At 40.8% G+C, this 19,792-nt stretch overlaps 1 non-coding gene across 1 annotated transcript; it reads right to left on the reverse strand.

Annotated features, from left to right (window-relative positions):
- Positions 1-211: 211 nt before the first annotated feature.
- On the reverse strand, positions 212-319 carry LOC120271349. Its single transcript, XR_005539962.1, has one exon. It is a non-coding gene; the product is annotated as a small nucleolar RNA R71 (small nucleolar RNA).
- Between the last annotated feature and the right edge of the window lie 19,473 nt (positions 320-19,792).

Here is a 19,792-nt window from a genome sequence, read left to right on the forward strand (position 1 = left end):
ACCTTCTTGCTTGTATTAGAGTAGTATGCCATGCTTAAGTTTTAAGGTTAGAAAGTAAGTGATGGAGGAGTAATAGGAGCTCTTTAGCCCTGTGGAATACTACCCCTGTGTCACTCACAGGGTACTACTTAGTGACCCCGTACACTTGCGGGTGAGCATATCAATGGTAGAAGCTTTTCTTGCCCAATATTTCCCTCCTTGAAAATATGTGAAGCTTAGGAATGAAATATCCTCATTTGTGCAAACGGAATTGGAGTCTCTATTTGTGAAAATGGTAGAAGTTCAAGGATCTCCTACGGAAATGTCCTCAGCATGGGTTCCCCTAGTGGATTATCATCCAAACCTTTTGTAATGGTTTGAACCCAACCACGAATAAACCACTTAATGCTACAACAGGAGGTATCTTAGGCAGTAAAACCCCTAAAGAAGCCTTACATCTCATTAAAGAAAGAAGATAACCAAACTTCATAAGATCAATGCAATCACATCATTGGCGGCCCAGGTTGAGTCATTGAGTAAGAAGTTAGACACTCTAACTTCTCTTAGAGTTGTAGTAGTGATGAGTTTCACTATGTGTGGGGGAGTATATGCTTCATCTGATTGTCTGATATCTATTAATGGTACATCATCAGTGGAATAGGTGGATTTTATAGCCAATGTAATGAGAGGTCAAGGGAATCTGTATAGCAATACCTACAATTCAGGGTGGAGGAGCCACCCAAACCTTCCTTGGAGTAATCACGGACAATAGAAGGCTATGGCACCAGCGGGTTTCCAACAACAACAACAAGCCGCAAACATGGAGAATCGAGTTTCAGGGTTGAGAACCAGATGACCAATTTAGAGAAGGCTTTGAACCAAGTTCATTCAATCATTGGATATGAGATTTCAATCGATTGAAGCCATACTCACAACCATACCGCATCATTGCACAACTTGGAGAACCAAGTGGGCCAAATTATGAAATCACTTTTAGAAAGACCTCAAGGGAGTTTGCCCAGCAACATGGAGACCAATCCAAGAGTGCATGTGAAGGCGATCACTTTGAGAAGTGGTCGTGAAGTTGAGAGTAGGTTTCCTAGTGAGAAGACAAATATTGAGTAAGTTGAGGTCATGGAGTTTGAGGAGAGAGCCAAAGAGAAGGAGGTGCACCCCGACTTATAGCCAAAAAATCCCTTATCCTTTAAGATTGAAGAATGACCAAAATGATGAGTAATACAAGAAGTTCTTTGGGTCTATTCAAAAGTTGCACATCAATATCCCGTTTGTGGAGGCATTATCTCAAATGCCTTACTATATAAAGTTTCTCAAAGACCTCTTGACCAAAAAGAAGAAATTAGAGGAGAGTGTGTCTATGATCTTAGATGTTTCATGCTCGGGGTACTGCAAAAGAATATACAAAACAAGAAGAAAGAACCCTGAAGCTTTATCATTCCATGATATTGGTAACTTGGGTGAAAGAAAAAGACATTGGCAGATTCAGGGGATAGCATTAATGTCATGCCTTACACATTCTTTCAGAAGCTAGGCCTGGGAGAGCCTAGGCCCACTCGATGACATTTCAATTGGCCGATCAAACAATTAGACATTCGAGGGGAATCATTGAAGATGTACTTGTAAAAGTTGACAAGTACATATTTCCTATGGACTTTGTGGTGTTGGATATTGATGAGGATGTCGAGGTTCCATTGATACTTGGGAGGCTATTCTTGTGCACTTCTAAGGCTCTCATTGATTTGGACGGTGGGGAGTTGACATTACAAGTTGGTGATGACAAGTTGACATATCGCCTTGCCAAAGTCATGCGACATACTCTTGATTTTGATGATACTTTGTATTTTCTTGACACCACTAATGAGTTAATTGATGAATACGTGTAGGAAATGATGTGTTTGGACCTATTAGAGGTGTTGTTAGATCAAGAGGTGGAGAATAAAGAAGTTTTATCACTTGGTCTAGAGGACAAGGTGCAACCTACCCGGGGAATCATGAAGAGGATGATCCAAAAGCTAAAAAGAGCAAGGAGAAGTCACAAGAAGTGTCCCAATGCTAATGGGGATGTGCATTCATGCAGTAAGGGTGACGAACCCTTGTGTGGTAACAGGCTTGATAACTCTCCCTCTACCTTCAAAAGATTATGTTCATCGTGCTTTCAAGTTGTAGGTAAGATGGCAACTTTCATTTATTAGGCCCCGTAAAGTAAGGTTAGGTACGTCAAAGCTTAATGACATTAAACAAGCGCTTCTTGGGAGGCAACCCAAGTCTTTAATGATTTCCTAGGTTCTAGTTTAGTACTTGCATGAATAAAAGTATTATTGTTGGTGTCTTGATCTTTTTTACATGCTATTGATGCGTTTTCTCGCAGATTGTTGGTTTTTTAGTATGCTTAATAGTGATTGGCAAAGTTTTTCAATCGTTTGAGAATGCTTCTATGATTCTCTGGATTGTTTTTCAATGTATAGGCAGCCTCTATATGTACATAAGTGTTGCAGAAATTATTTTGCAGAGTCTATATTTTTTCTAAGTCATACAGAGAAGACACACGACAGTGTGCAATTTCCACACGGGAGTGTGTTTCTGTTCAGAGCTCAACTTCTCCATCCCGAGAAGACACAGGGGCCTGTGAGCACCGCTCTGAGCGACCTTCTGATGTTCACACGCCGATGGGTAATTTCCACATTGGCGTGTGCATCTCTGCAGAGTGTTCAATCTCCATCCCGATAAGACACATGGCATGCTGTGAATGACACACGAGCATGGGTAATTTCCACTTGCCCTTGTGAAACTCTGCGAAGACTTCTCCTCCATTCCGAGAAGACAGAGGGGCATGTCAGTGCCCCTATGAATATCCCTATGAGTATCCACAAGCCTGTGTGGAATTTCCATAGGGGCGTGTGGATACACTATGGGTCGGGCACACGGGCTGCCCCTGTGAGAGGCCCTATGGGAGTCACACAGGTGTGGATAATTTCCACACTACCGTGTGGGAGCACAGAACGCTATGAGGCACGACTTTTCTTTAAAACCCACTCATGCCCCTTCATTCAATAACCCCCAAACGCTTAAAAAGTTGCCTCTCTTCACCTTCCTGAACTTTTACCATCTATTTATAGAGTTTTTGAGGTTTTTTCTGGCCGCATTCGAAGATTTTTATTCTCATTTTGTAGGTAAGCTTCTATTTCTTTTTTCTTCGTCCAATCTTCATTTCTTTTACTTATTGTGTTGATTCTGGAAGAAGTTCATGTTTAAATGGTTGGTGTAGGACTTTATAGTGATTTCAAAGTGATACAGTTGGGAGATGAGATGGAGGATGAGGTTGAGGGGCTGCTATCAGTGGGAAGTTTTAGGCAACTATTGTCCATATGTGAGCTTGCTTTTCGTATGTTGACATTAGAGGTGCTAGCATCCTTCAAGTTCGAACGGTTGTACTCTAGTTTTGACAACATTGATGCCATATAATTTAGGAATTTCGGTTAGTACCACAGTATGAGCGTCACACAGTTCTAGATGCCTTCACTGACATAAAGGAGTATAAGCAGCACTTGACAGATTATCATGGCAATTTGAGTACTTATTGCTTACAGAGCATTATGTGGCCAGGGGCAGTATGAGCCAGGAGTCTCCAAGGCAACATGCCTCTCCCGACCAGCATATAGATACATCCACGCCATTCTCAGGCAATCAATGAACGACCGTGGTGACTGTACAGGGGTGTTGAGTTACCAGGAGCTACTTTATTTGTATTCGATGGTACAAAACAAGCCCCTCCACCTAGGACACATCACAGCGGAGTACCTGTGTCATGAGGGGTAGTATGCCAGGGTTGGAGTGCTCTTCTTGAGCCAGTATATTACTCAGCTCATTATGGAGATAGGTTTGACAGATGCGATCAGAGGCACCGAGAAGATGATTGTACTATCTCCCCTCAACTTGGAAACCATGCGGTTGATGGAGATGATCTATAGATATAGAGACAGCATTTATATGATGATCATGCCCCCACCAAAGACAACCGAGGATGAGGGTGACACAGTAGAGGGATCATAGCCTTCTTTCGAGCCGCAGCCATAGCAGATGGAGATAGAGGCACTCCATGCAACATAGGAGCCACCCCTAGTGCATATCTTTTCTCCATCTTGAGCACATGATATCTTTGAGAGGCTCGAGAGTGTTATAGGGGTGCTATAGAGTGACTTAGTTGAGGTTTGCGTGATACAGGCCATGAACCACACTAAGGTGATGGCACATCTTGACATCCTACAGCATATCCTAGAGTGAGACATGACCTCTGTATTTGTGGCAGCAGCACCAGCACCAGCAGAGACAGCAGCACCTGACATAGATGCTTGAGGTGTCTTTATCTTTCTTTTGTTTTTATGATTTTTGTATTTTATTTCTACATTTATTTTAGACTTGTATTACTCAGAAAGGATCTTCCTTCTGAGTTTATCTTATTACTTTATAGTTGTTTCGAGTTGTATTTCATTCCTATATCTTTATAGACTCGATTTTACTTTGTTTTTGTTGAGCTTCACTGAACACCCTTTTGTATATGTGTAGATGGTCTTGTGACTCTGGAATTTGAGGATTTAGTCATTGGCATGGTCATGTTGCTTTTCACATGGCCGTGTGTGTTCACATTACACATGTTCTATACTTATGTTTTCATTGTTCATACTCATGTAGCCAATGGCTTTTCCCCTTAGTTGCAATGGTTGTATTCTTATGTTTAGGAGAATTTTTAACGTTGAGTACTATCATGCTCCAGGTTTTTACTTAAATTTTTAGGAATTTTTACCTGATTGACACTTGTTGCACTACTCACTCATTAAAACTTTTGGAAAACTCAAGTTCGATATTTAAGGGATTGTTTAGCTTGTTTCTTGTTTTAGTTTCTGTGAAAAAAAAAGTTATGTTTTTTTGTTGGTGCATTGCGGGTGGAAAGAGCTACCACATATGAAGTATGAAGCTACTCTCATAAGTCGGATACTAGTGAAAGGTACTACCCCGGCAGAAAGAGGTACCACCTCGAAAGTGTGAAAGCCAACTTAGTGGCCGCTTAGGAAAGGGCCACCTTAGAGGATGTGTGAAACTACTACCTTTTCTTTGTTTATATAAATAAGTCCCTCTTAATAAGAACTTTGAGGAGTATACGTTGGGTTAACTTGAGTGAGTTTACACACACTGTAATATCGGGTTTGTTATCCTTTTTAATTCAAGTTTTTAGCTAGAGCAATGATTCCTCTTATTTGGTGTTGGAATTTTTCTTTACTTTTGGAATGCTTTTGGTGAACCCAAGGCCAAGCACTTTCAATTTTCTTTCTTAGATGCTTTAATGTTTTATTTTTGCTTGAGGACAAGCAAAAACTTAAGTGGGAGGGAGTTTTGATAAGCCCTTGTATATAAGTAATATGAAGTATCCTTTTCTTACATTAAGCATCACTTTTATCAGATTTTATCACTTATGCATGTGCATTTGTATTCTTTTGTACATTTAGGGTTGTGGAGATAATTTTGGAAGAAAGGAAAAAAAGTAGATCATGGATGTGATTGTTGATGAAGTTCTTGGATTGAATAAACGTGAAGACACAAGTTGTACTCAAAGATATCTGGGTGTGTGCCAACCTCCGTAATGCTCAAGTGAATACACAATATGGAGGGCACAAAGGAAGTCACACTCATATATCTCAACTTGTGTAACATTGGCAAGAGCTCTGTCAATGTGGTTTCATTGAAGACACAACGCGATCTACCACATGGATGTGCCCATTCATGTGGCCTCGATGAAAAGAGTGGATTAGGGAGGATTTTGGCGAAGCAACGCAGAAGGTTACTATAGCAAAATCACTGTAGTAGTTACAGTTCACAGCTCGCAGAAAACAGAGTTCTGGAAATCCACACGCCCGTGTGGATGCCCGATTCCAGCCCCTATAAATATCAGCGTTTTGAGAATTCTTGGAAGATCTTTTTTCCATTTTTTGCCCACCTTTAGAGGTGCTCGCGGCTAGGTTTTGGAAAGGTTTTGGCTAATTTTTTGGAGTGGTTCTACGGCATTTGACATCACGTTAATTTGGAGGAGAGTTATTGGGGGAGCTTTCATCAGCATCGATTCGACGAGGTGTGCACTAGGCTTGACAAGGGAACCATTGGAGAAAGACAAGGCGGCTCCGTAAGACTATTGATATGGACTATAAGGGGGTTTTATCTATGGATAGAATGTCTTTACTTTCGATTTTATTGTTGATTGTGTGTTACTCCATGGAGAGTTAAAGCCCTAGTCGGGTGCTTGGACTTGTAAACCCTAGGATGTTTTTGTTTCATTGACCTTTTATTATTGTTTCTTAATTGATATTTTAATTGAGTTCCAATCTTGAATGCTTGTTGAATAGATTTTCCCTTAGAGTGAGACTAGGGTTGAGAGTCTACATTGGTAATACTTGTGAGTGAGTGACACTTCATTAGGATTAGAAAAAGCAAGGTTGGAGAGGATTGGGAGGATGAGTCGAGAGGTAGTGGAACGTCCCTTTTCCTTTCCGGTGTGATTTATCCTACATCCACATTCCAAGAGTTCTTTGAGGCCACGATAGAGTGAATTGCTAAGAGACAAACTCTACTGGGGCTTGGTTGCGCAAGCAACAGAGTGAAGTGTTGAAGTAATCGTTAGTGCTGGAGCTTAATTGTGACTAGGGGTCTTTCGCTTAGAACAAAGGGTTAGATCTATATTAGGGAATATGGTTTATCAGTTGGAGTCTCTAGAGCTTTAAGCAACCCTGAATAATGTGAGGCATCGAGAGTATTCCTTTCCGCAAGGGCATAGTGTAGGGTTAGTCACGGTTGACCATAGGTTTGGGATCATGTGTATTTGGATTTCCATGACTCATTAAACATCAATTAGGAGGCATAATTATTAGTTTTGCACTTGAAACAATAATTCTAAGTTGAGCAATGTCCAGGTTCCCCATCATTCTATCAAATTACCTTTCCTTATTCCTATTGTGATCTCTTTTTCTTTCTTTATTTTTATTTGCATTGATATTGTTCACACAACCCTTCAATCATTTTTACTATAGTTAGATAGCAATACTTGTGTTTCCAAGCACTATTCCCTATTGATACGACTACCCACTCACCGGGGTAATTTATTACTTTCAACAACCCATACACTTGTGGTACACACACGCAAGGGTTATGTTAGTGTGCTTACCTGTGCATCCTGGAATACTTCAGAGGTTTAAAAATTAGAGAAATGCATGGCCTGAACATTGAACTAAATTGCAAAAACACTGAACCATGTAGCTTAAATCGAAAAGTTTTCAACCACTGAAGCAACCAAAGAACACGAACCCTTAAAAAACTCACTGCGACAACAAAATCTTAGCAACTACCATGAAAACAAACAAATAAAAAAAATAACAAAAGAGAAAAGAATAGAAACTCTTTATGTTGCCTCCCAAGAAGCACTTGTTTTAATGTCACGAACCTAACTCACCTGTGCTCTGGTTATGGAGGTTTATGGAGTGAAATTTTGTCATATGATGCTAAAAGGGAAGCCTCATTCATAAATGAATATGGTTTTAGTCGATGTAAATTAACTTTAAAAGTTTCCTTTGTAGGATAGAGATATCTTTATCGCACCATAAGTGAAAATTTGAGTAACTGTATATGTTAGTGTAAGCCCTAGCCCCAATACATTGTATGAACTCTTATTATTTGATTAATTATTAAAAGTTCATCATTTTATCTATTATTATTTTCTATGCATAGTTAATAAGATAAAACATACTTGAATATTGGTTTTGCTCATGTTATCAAATGTGTGATTTGGGTAGTAAAACCTTGGAGCATAAAACTAGAACAATATTCTAAATGTCCCTAGTTGATTATTTTAATGGGAATGAAAATAAATTAAGACTTTTATGTCTTTTGTGAGATAGCCTTGTCTTACAGATCATAGGATATGGGATATCAATCAAAGGACATAGATACAGGTTAGGGAATAGTGTACCTAGATCGATCCTCTCTTGAGAACACTACATGGACATAGATACAATATTCTAAATGTCCCTAGTTATATGTGTTTTACTGAAGCAATTCTTGTACTCAAATCACTTTTACGTCTCTCTCGGGATTTGTTCATGGCCTGGCTTATGGATGGAAGGATGCCGACAAGCCCCTTGAGATTTCTGCCACAATTTAATTAAAGTGCTATAATACCTGCTATAGTAACTTTCCTATAGTAAATCAGATATAGTAGATCCACTACAGTAATAGTTATATTTTACTATTAATATATTAATTATTGAATCGATGCCTTTTTGTGGTTTAATTAGTTTAATTCATGTTATAGGGCTCAAAGAAGCCCATGTGAGCTCAACAACGCAATTTAGGAAGAAATAGACACCAAAAATGACGTTTTAGAGACTCCGAAGCATTTCACTATAGCATTACTTTATGGAAATTTTAGCAGAAATCCTGAGGCTCTGAAGAGCTTCCTTACGCCCATGAACAAAGACATGAAGCTATATGAAAAAGACCTTTAAAAGGTGACAAGGTCCCCTTGCGTATATCCCGCAAGTGCATGGGTTTGTCGAAGTAATAATCCCGGGTGAACGGGGTCGAATCCACAGGGAGTAGGGAGTAAAGACACTTAATTAGATTCTTAGCTATGTGGAGTATCAACAATGATAAGTGTGATAATGATTCGATTCTCAACAATTAAAAGCAACAAGTAAGAGAGCAAAAGTAAGGAGGAGGTAAGGCAATCGATAAAGATGGGGTACTCGGATGATGCTTCACCTAGGATAATCGCGTCAATTGCAAGAACTCTCTATTATGCTTCCTAATCAATGCAATGGTGAGTCGTGGAAATCCTTACATACATAGTCCCAAATCTAATGTCAACTATGCCTAACTCTATTCATGTCCCGGAGGAGAGATTAAATAACCTCTCAACCTCGCACTCGAATAAAGTTGCAATGAGCTCTAGGGATTCCAAGTGATAAATCGCTTTCTAATTATAGACCTAACCCTTTGGTCCAGGCAGAAGGTCCCTAGCCACAATTAAGCCCTAGATACTAAGATCCCCTCAACGCTTCACTCCATTACACGCGCAACTAGGCCCCAGCGGAGGTTCATCCCTTAGACCATTCACTCTATTATGGCGGCAAAGAACTCAAGGAACGGAGGTAGAATCTATCACGTCGGAGGTTAAAGGAGACGCTCCTGTACCTCTCGACTCACCCTCTCAACCCTCTCCAACCTAGCTTTGTCTAACGCTCGTGGTGTGTCACTCACTCACAAGGTTACCAACAAGAACTCTCAACCCTAGTGTCACTCTAGGGGAAATGTTCATACAATCAAGCATTCAAGGTTGGAACTCACAATAAACATCAATTTATTGAAACCATAATAAAGAAGTTCAATGAAATGAATACATCCTAGGGTTCACAATCACCCAAGTACCCACTAGGGGTTTAACTCTCCATGGAGCTAAGTACAATCAAAGAAATCGAATGTAAAAGCAATGAATCCATAAAGAAACCCCCTCGATGGTCATGTCGATGGTCTTGTGGAGAGTCCTCTACTCGTCACAAGGGATCCTTTGTCTGGCCTAGGATACACCTCGCCGGATCGATGCCGACGAAATCTCTCCCAATAACCTTCTTTCAAACGATGCGCGATGTCGGAGCCATAGAACCTCTCCAAAAACCTAGCCAATATCCCTTAAAACCCTAGCCGAAGCCCTCTCGCAAGTTGGGGAAAAGATAGAGAAAAAAATACCAAAATCGGGGCTGAATCGCCTTTAAATAGGGCTAGAATTGGGCAACTCCATGAACGTGGACGCTACACGCACTCGTGCGGAATTTCCACATGGGCATGGATAATTTCCACACGCCCATGTGGATTCTCTGTTTCTCTGATTTCTCGGCCGGCTGTGAACAATGTTGCTATAGTACTTGCTGCAGTGTCGCTACAGTGCTCTGCTATAGCTTCGACCTAAATAACTTCCCAATTCCATACTTTCATCGGGGTAACGCAAACGGGCACACGTTCACGTCGTGAATGACTTGCTTCTTCAATGATATACATGTTGGTGGAGCTCTTGTTTTTATATGCATAAGATGGAGTACTCGAGTGTGACTGCCTTTGTGCCCCTCCAAATGGATGTGCTCACTCGAATGCGAGGAGGTTGGCACACACTCTAGCATCTCACACCTCTCCTATGTCTTCGCGTTTGAACCTTAGCAAGATCTTCTCCAAAATAGGTGCATTATGATCCACATTGGCCTATTTCCTTCATACTCGGCCTCACAACCCTACCTGTATAAAAGTAACATAAAAAGACACATATTAATGTAAAAACCTGAGAAAAGTAATGCTCGACATAAGGAATGAATGCTTCGCATTCATATCACACAAGCACTTATCAAAAGGGTTTATAGGGTAAAAAATGGGATCATCTTCCTCTTGGGCCTCTTGGGCCGCCACATCACCTTTCTTACCGGCAATTTCTGGCGATCTACTTCATAAAGCTTTACCTAGAGGGAGGCAAACATCAGATGGAATCTTGTATAAGTGTTCCTCTTTCATAAAGAACTAACTTATTTGTGGTTTGGATATGATGAACTCTAGGGTTTCTTTGTTGTGATTTGGATGATCATCTTTGTTGATGTATTGTTGGATGTTGTATTTCTCTTATGGAATCTTATAGTTTATGTTTCAAGCTTTGTGTTCACTGATGTGTTTGATTACATGACAACTATGTGGTTAAACTTCTAGGTTGTACTTGCTTATGTGACCATCGCCCTTATACTAGACACACTTACGTTGGAAGGGATTCATGTAAGAATATGGCGTGACCATTGATAAACACCTAAATGTGTGTATTATATACATATTTTTATTGTATTATTTATGTATAAATTGATGAATTATTACCTTTTGTATGGTTTAATAGGTCCTATTCATGTTACAAGTCTTGAGGATGCCCACGTGAGCTCGATAACACAAAAGAGAAGGACAACGACACTGAAAATGGCGTTTTAGAGCCTCGGCATTGCAGGAACATTATAGCAGTTATTGTAGCACAAAGAAGTTAGGAAATGACAAACACTTCATGGATTTTTTTGGCCAAAATCCTTAAACTTTTATGGGCTCCTTCACGCCTGTGAATGAGGCCATGAAGCCATCCAAAAAAGGTCTTTAAAATGACTTTTTAGGGCTTTTAGGAGGACTTCTTCATCATTATTCCACTCCATTTTCCAAATCTAGAGTAAAGATAGTTTAGGAAAGGAAATCAAAGGAAGAGGCAAGATCTAGCATCATCTCCCATTGTTCAAGCTTGTAGAAGGCAAGGAAGCCACCCCTTTGGTGTCATCGTTAGAAGCTTTCCCACAACTTGTCTCTCCATATTCATGACTTAAGGGAGTTCTTTGTTGCTTTATTTAGTTGTTTTTATGGACTTGATCATCTATTTTCTTAGTATGAATAACTAAACACAAAGGTCATTGGATGTTGGTGAACTGATGTGTTCTCCGCAAGTGAATGGGTCGCACCTAAGTAGTAGAGTGATACCCCGTAAGGGGTAGGGTTGTCGAACCTCAGTGACTGAACTTGAAATACTCACTCACCACTGATCTCTAGTTAGAATGAATTGATGATTGGATTAATTCAAAGAAAAAGGAAAATAAAGAAGTAAAGGAAAAGGGAACAGGTGAAGATAATAGGCAATTGGGTTGAGTATCGATAACAAGAGAACAATGCCCTGGGATGATTCCTAAGCACTTAGTGATGCTCACTTACTCTCATAATTTACCAGGTACATTCTTAGGTTCTAGCATGTGCTCAAAAGCAATGTTCCAACTATGGCTCTCAACTACGTCAAGTTTTGGAGAGATAATTATCGGTTCAATGCTCACCAAGTTTTGTCATTGCCTAGTGCAACAACAACTGTGATAATCCACCAACGAGTTTTACCTAAGCAACTATCGCAGATTAAGCACATCAAGTTTTGCAAACATAATATTTAACACAAGAACCAAAAGAACTCCATAACTCAAGAAGAATACAAGTGTTTAAGCATACAAAGTGACATAGTTCAAACCATGTGGGTGGGTACAACATGGAGGAGATAACAATAAATCTAAAGAAAGAAGATATTACTATCTTCTTTTCCAGATTTGCCACCAATGTCGAGCTCCATGTGCTAGTACCACTTCCCTTGTGCCTCTAACTCGCTCATTATTGCCCTAGAAGATATGGATAAGCTTGATCTTCGCTCTCATCAATGTCCTCCCAGTGGAGAAGAAGATCCCTGAACAAAGATGGAAACAAAACCATAGAAACTAGAGTTAAAAAGGGATATTTCGGGTTCAACATGGTCGGCACACGAGCGTGTCCAGACCATGTTGTATGGAGGAAAATTGGAATAAAATGGCAAGCCCTTGCCTAGAAGATTCAGTAGGACGGACATATTTGTGTCTTAACCGTACAATGATGTGACACGAGCATGCCAGTAGCATCCTGAGCGTGTCACCTTATCTTGAATAAAATTCCCTTCGTCCTGGGTTTTTCAGTGGCATAGACACGATTGTGTCTTGACCACGTCAAGCTTGAGAACACCCTTCTCCATGGACTTCTCTCTGAACTGACGCTATGCTGGGATATTCAGTGGAAAGGACACGAGCATGTCTCTCTTGTGTCCATCTTGAGTACTTGAGCCCTTTCTAAGTATTCTCTCATTTTCTTCCTAATTTCACTCCAAATAGTGTTAAACCCCTCTATTCATGCACAAGTAACAAAATACCCTGAATAGTACTGCACATGCACAAAAGTAAGCTCGAGGACAAGAATACTGATGGATTTAGGGTATGAAAACATGTATATAATGTGTACTGATATGTGCCTATGCGATAAGAATGCAAAGTGTTCTTTCCTCATAATGAGCATTACTTTTATTGGGTTCTAACGCTAATATGTATGTATTTATGTTACTTTCATGTAGATAGGGTTGTGAAGTCGAATATAAGAGAAAGAAGCCAATGTGGATCATAAATGCACCAATTTAGAGGAAATCTTGCTAAGGTTCAAATGCGAAGTCATAGGTCAGGTTCGAGATGCGGGAATGTATGCCAACCTCCTCGTATTCGAGTTAGCACAACTATTTGGATGGGGCACAAGGGCAGTCACATTCAAGCATTCCGACTTGTACATGTACAACAAGATCTCCACCAACATGTCCGTTATTGAATAAGCATAGCAATCTATGATGTAAACGTGTGCCCATTTACGTTACCTCGATGAAAGCATGGATTCGGGTAGTGTTTCGGGCCGGCAATGTAGCAAAACACTGTGGCAAATACTTTTCACAGCCGGCCGAAGAATCAGAAGAACAAAGAATCCACACGAGCATGCGTTAATTCCCCACGCGCGTGTGGAAAACTCCATAGGGGCCCCCACAGGGGCGTGCGGATTCCCGATTCTAGCCCTTTAAAAGCAGATTTCAGCCCCGATTTCAGCATTTTTTCTCCATCTTTTCCCCAACTTGATAGAGGGCTTCGGCTAGGGTTTTGAGGGGTATTGGCTAGGGATTTGGGGAGGTTCTACCGCTCTAACATCATGCTCCATTTAGAAGAAGGTTAGTGGGAGAGCTTTCGTCGGCATCGATCCAGTGAGATGTATCCTAGGCCGGACAAAGGGACCCTTGAAACGAGTCGAGGACTCTCCACAAGGCCATCACTGATAAGTGCTTGTGCGATAAGAATACAAAGTGTTATATCCTTGTGTTGAGCATTACTTTTCTCGAGTTTTAACGCTAATATGTGTGTATTTATGTTACTTTTATGCAGGTAGGGTTGTGAGACCGATTATGAGAGAAAGAAGCCAATGTGGATCGTAATGCACCAATTTGGAGGAAATCTTGCTATGGTTCAAACACAGAGACATAGGTCGGGTTCGAGATGCGGGAATGTGAGCCCACCTCCTCGTATTCAAGTTAGCACATCTATTTGGAGGGGCACAAGGGCAGTCACATTCAATCATTCCGACTTGTGCATATAGAACAAGATCTCCACATGTCCGTTATTGAAGAAGCAAAGTGATCCATGACGTAAACATGTGCCCATTTGCATTACCTCAATAAAAGCATGGATTTAGGAGTATTTCAGGCCGGTACTGTAGTAGGGTACAGTAGCAAAAACTGTAGGAAGAATACTGTACCAACACTGTTCACAGCCTGCCAAAAAAATAGGATAACAGGGAATCCACACGGGCGCGTGGAAATTCCACGCGCCCGTGTGAAAAATCCATAGGGGCGCTCACACGGGCATGTGGAATCTTGATTCCAATACTTTAAAAGCCGATTTCAACCCCGATTTCATCATTCTTTTCTCCATCTTTTCCCCAACTTGAGAGAGAAGGACAGCTATGGTTTTGAGAGGTATTGGCTATGGCTTTGGAGAGGTTCTATAGCTTCGACATCGCGTGCCATTTGGAGGAAGGTTAGTGGGAGAACTTTCATCGGCACTTGATCCGGTGAGGTATATCCTAGGCCGGACAAAGGGACCCTTGCGATGAGTAGAGGACTCTCCACAAGACCATCACCACGGCTAACGAGGGGTTTTTCTATGGATGCTTTGTTTACATTTGATTTCATTGATTGTATCTAACTCCATGGAGAGCTAAACCCCTAGTAGGTATTTGGGTATTTGTGAACCCTAGGATGTATTTGTTTCATTGAATATCTTTATTTTGCTTTCAATTAATTGATGTTTATTATGAGTTCCAATCTTGTATGTTTGATTGCATGAATACTCCCCTAGAGTGACACTAGGGTTGAGAGCTCTTGTTGGTAAGCCTTGTGAGTGAGTGACACACCATGAGAGTTAGATAAAGCTAGATTGGAGAGGGTTGAGAGGGTGAGTCAAGAGGTAGCAGAGCATCCCCTTTCCTCTCCGGTGTGATTTATCCTACCTCCACGTTCAAAGAGTTCTTTGTGGCCGTAGTAAAGTGAATGGGCTAATGGATAACCTTCCGCTGGGGCTTAGTTGCGAGTGCAATGGAGTGAAGCGTTGTGGTGAGTTTTAGAAGCTAGGGCTTAATTGTGGCTAGGGATCTTCCACCTGGACCAAATGGTTAGGTCTATATATAAGAATAGGGTTTATCACTTGGAATCCCTAGAGTTCATTGCAATTCTATGCGAGTGCAAGGTTGAGAGATTATTTAATCTCTCCTTCGGGACATGTATAGAGTTAGGCATGGTTGACCTTAGATTTGGGATCATGTAATTAAGGATTTCCATGACTCATATTTGCATTAATTAGGAAAGTATAATAGAGAGTTCTTACACTTGAATCGATTGTCCTAGGCGGATCAATTTCCGAGTACCGCATCTTTATCGATTGCCTTACCTTCTCCTTTATTTGTGCTCTCTATCTTGTTGCTTTTTTTTCGTTATTCCATATTTTGTCACACATATCACTATTCATCTTCTACATTAGTTAAGAAACAACTTAAGTGTCTTTGTTCCCTACTCTCTGTGGATATGATACCCACTCATCTAGGATTATTACTTCGATACCCGTGCACTTGCGGTTTACACGTATATTCGGACGTGTAGAGTTTTTGACACCATTGCCGAGGAGAAGGCATTTAGAGATACTTAGTGACACGTCCGAATATGCATGTATGTACTGCAAGTGCACGGGTGTCGAAGTAATAATTACCCCGGTGAGTGGGTAGTCGAATCCACAGGGAACGGAAGTATTAGTATTAACCAATTCTTAGTTATCTAGTCGAAATCAATGGATATGATGAAATGAACTAATTGCAAGAGAATTAATAAGCAAGCAAACGAGCAAGAAAACAAGTAAAGGAGATCTCAGTCAATAAAGTTGAGGTATCCGGGAAAAGCTCCCTGTAGGATCTAACATGAAGCTCACGATTCACTAAATGCTTCTAAACCGAGTCTAATGAGTCGAGGTAATCCAAGAACAACCGGTTCTTGCCTCCAAGCCATCGGTACTAGTCACCTACAAGGTCCCGGCGGAGAAATCACTCAATCTGAACACCTCACACCCCATATGACCACAATACGCTCTAGGGACACCTAAGAGTGAAACCGATTCCTAAGGATAGATCCAACCCTAATTCCTGGCGAAGGATCTCTAACCCCCTACAAGGTCCCGGCAGAGAAATCTCTCAATCTCATGCCTCACACCAAATATGGTTGCATAGAGTTTAGGGAATACAGAGATAGGAAACACTCAATCGGAAGGGAGAGGGGACACTCCACTATCTCATGACTCACCCTCTCAACCCTCTTTAACCTTGACGTTATAACTCTAATGGAGACCTCTCTCACATCAAAGTAACAAATCATGCAAATCCAATCAACCTCAAGGATTAATTAAATAAGCAAGAAATGGGAATACAAGGTTAAAACTCAAATCAACTCGAATTAATAGAAACATAAAGCAAATCATTACAAAAACAAAATCCCAGGGTTCACATGCCCAAATACCTACTAAGGTTTAGCCCTCCATGGAGCAAGTTACAAAACAATGATTATTACAATGAAAATCAATGAAAACCATGAAGTAAAACCCCCTTAAATTCGTGATGATGGCCTTGATGGGTCGCCCAACGTCTTGAAGAATTCTTCTCCGAAGCTAGGTCGCCGAAGGCTCCCTCTTTGCTATGACGGAGATAAGATCGATCAAAGTTGGTGCTGGACGCCCCCCAATATCGCCAAAGACCTCCTCCAAAACCTTAGCCACCTTGCCTTCAAAGTGCTCGCGAAAACCCTCACCAAAAGTCTCTCAAAAATAGGGCAAACGGCCTATTTAAAGACCAAAATCGCGCCTATCACGTACCCTCACGCGCCCGTGTGGATTTTCCACGCGGCCACATGTCCGGGCACACAACCATGTGGTAGGCTATAAAACTTTTCTTCATCGACGTATCTTTGAGAGGTCTTGCAATCTTCACAATGAGAAGGAACATGAAGATGTGACTGCCTTTGTGCCCTTCCAAGTAGTGAATTGACTTGAATCTTCTTGGAAGTTGGCACACATCTCCACGTTTATGAACTCCTCTCATATCTTGGTCCTTGAATTGAACAAGAACTCCCAACATTGTGTCTTTATAGGCTGTCTTTGTTTCCTTTTTACTCTTCAAGGCATTCACAACCTATATGCATAAAAGAACACCAAATACACAATATGAGATATAAACCATGATAAAAATGATGCTCAATGCATGTAAAACATATATAAAAATATGTCTACTCAAGCACTTATCACTTAGCACTTTGTTTCCTTAGCTATTCAATCATTCTATTTCATATATTCTTTTCTATCATCGTTCTGATTTTGTTTTCTTTCTTTTGGTTACAAAAATGATTGAAATACCTGAGTTATTTGACACTATCATAGGAATGGTTGAAAATGCAAAACAAAAGGTTCAATTATTTGCAGTACAGGATACACCGTGCCATTTCTTGCAAGAGACGTATAATATTCAACAACCCATAGAAGAATCAGTTGAAGATTATATTGCCAGAATTAAAGAACAAAACTACAAATTAGATAATGTGTTAGATCAGTTTGAGAGATCGGCATTGGGATCAAGGAATGATCACTCATAGGAAAGTTTGGAGAGGGTCCTAACTCAATTTGATTCATCTTATCATCAACAAAAGCAGGAACTTTTCTCTTTGGGTGTGTCGATGTCAGGAGAAGAGAGTTATGGAATGGAAGCATTGTTTGTCGTAGAAAACCACACCAAAACACATTTACAAGTAGAAGAAGGGAAGAATGATTGCGAACATGAGGCGAAGGATTTTGAGGAGACTGACGAATTGAAGGAGAGTAGGTTGTGCCCTTCGATTGATGAACCACATGAACTTGAGCTTAAAACCTTACCAGCACATTTAGAGTATGACTTGCTGATAGAAGAATCTAAATCTCCCAGTGATTGTAGCTTCAAACTTGTTGGAGGATCAAAAGGGAAGGCTTGTTAGCATGTTGAAAAGGCATACATCGGCTATTGCGTGGAAGATGATTATAAATCGGTGATCCAACCTCGGCGGAGGTTAAATCCGAACATGAAGGAAGTCGTCAAAGCGGAGGTGGTGAAGCTCCTGGATGTAGGAATTATCTACCGTATATCCGATAGTGCATTGGTGAGTCCAACTCAAGTGGTTCCAAGAAAGGGGGAATAACAGTGGTGAGGAATGAAAAGAATGAATTGATTCCAACTAGGACGATTACAGGATGGCGTGTCTGCATTGATTATAGAAGATTAAATGATGCCACTCGAAAAGATTATTTCCCATTACCATTTATCAATTAGATGCTGGAACGATTGGTAGGGCATCAATTCTATTGATTCCTTGATGGCATGTCGGGATACTTTCAAATCCCCATAGCTCTAGAAGATCAAGAGAATACCACATTTACTTGCCCTTATTACACTTTTGCTTATCGAAGAATCCCTTTTGTGTTGTCTAATGCACAAGCAACATTTTAGCGCTGTATGACGGCCATTTTTGATGATCTTTTGGAAGATATTATGGAGGTGTTTGATAAATGCTTGAGTAGACAAATTTTTATATATGTTTTACATGCATTGAGCATCATTTTTACTATGGTTTATGTCTCATATTGTGTATTTGGTGTTCTTTTATGCATATAGGTTGTGAATGCCTTGAAGAGTAAAAAGGAAGCAAAGATGGGCTATAAAGACATAATGTTGGGAGTTCTTGTTCAATTCAAGGACCAAGACACGAGAGGAGTTTATAAACGTGGAGATGTGTGCCAACTTCCAAGAAGATTGAAGTCAATTCACTAGTTGGAAGGGCACAAAGGCAGCCACATCTTCATGTTTCTTCTCTTTGTAAAGATTGCAAGACCTCTCAAAGATACGTCGATGAAGAAAAGTTTTATAGCCTACCACATGGACGTGTGCCCGGACATGTGGCCTCAATAGAAGAGTGATTGGACCGCGGTTTGTGAAAAGTAATGTAGCAAAAGTAATGTAGCAAAGATCGATGTATCATCGCTCACGCCCGCTGGAAAATTCCACGCCACCGCGTGAAAATTCCTGCAGCCCACGCGGCCGCGTGGAAAATCCACACGGGCGCATGAGGGCACGTGACAGGCGCGATCTAAGGCCTATAAATAGCCGTTTTGCCCTATTCTTTCTCATCTTTTGTGCGGCTCTTGAGGGGTGAGACGGCTAGGGTTTGGAGAGGAGGTCTTTGCGGCTTTGGAGGTGCTTCATCACCAACTTTGATCGATTCCTCCTCCGTCATAGCATCAAGGAAGCCACCGGTGAACCTAGCTTCGGAGTGGGTCCTCCAAGACGTCGAAGCTCTCCATCAAGGCCATCAGTTCATATATAAGGTGGTTTATTTCTATGGTTTTAATGTACTTTCATTCATTGATGGTGTGTTTTGTATGTTGCTCCATGGAGAGCTAAAACTCTAGATGGTATTTGGGCTTGTGAACCCTAGGATTCTCATCTTTTGTGGATTTGCTTAGAGTTTCTATTTAATCTGAGTTTGATTAAGTTTTAATCTTGTATTCTCATTGCTTGCTTGTTTAATTAATCCTTGTGGTTGATTGGATTTGCATGATTTGTTACTTTGATGTGAGAGAGGTCTCCATTAGAGTTAGAACGCCAAGGTTAAAGAGGGTTGAGAGGGTGAGTCATGAGATAGTGGAGTGTCTCCTCTCCCTTCCGATTGAGTGTATTCTATCTCCGTTCCTTAGGCTCTATGCAACCATATTTG

The sequence above is a fragment of the Dioscorea cayenensis genome, chromosome 10 (assembly GCF_009730915.1).
Source record: "Dioscorea cayenensis subsp. rotundata cultivar TDr96_F1 chromosome 10, TDr96_F1_v2_PseudoChromosome.rev07_lg8_w22 25.fasta, whole genome shotgun sequence".
Taxonomy (NCBI): Eukaryota; Viridiplantae; Streptophyta; class Magnoliopsida; order Dioscoreales; family Dioscoreaceae; genus Dioscorea; species Dioscorea cayenensis.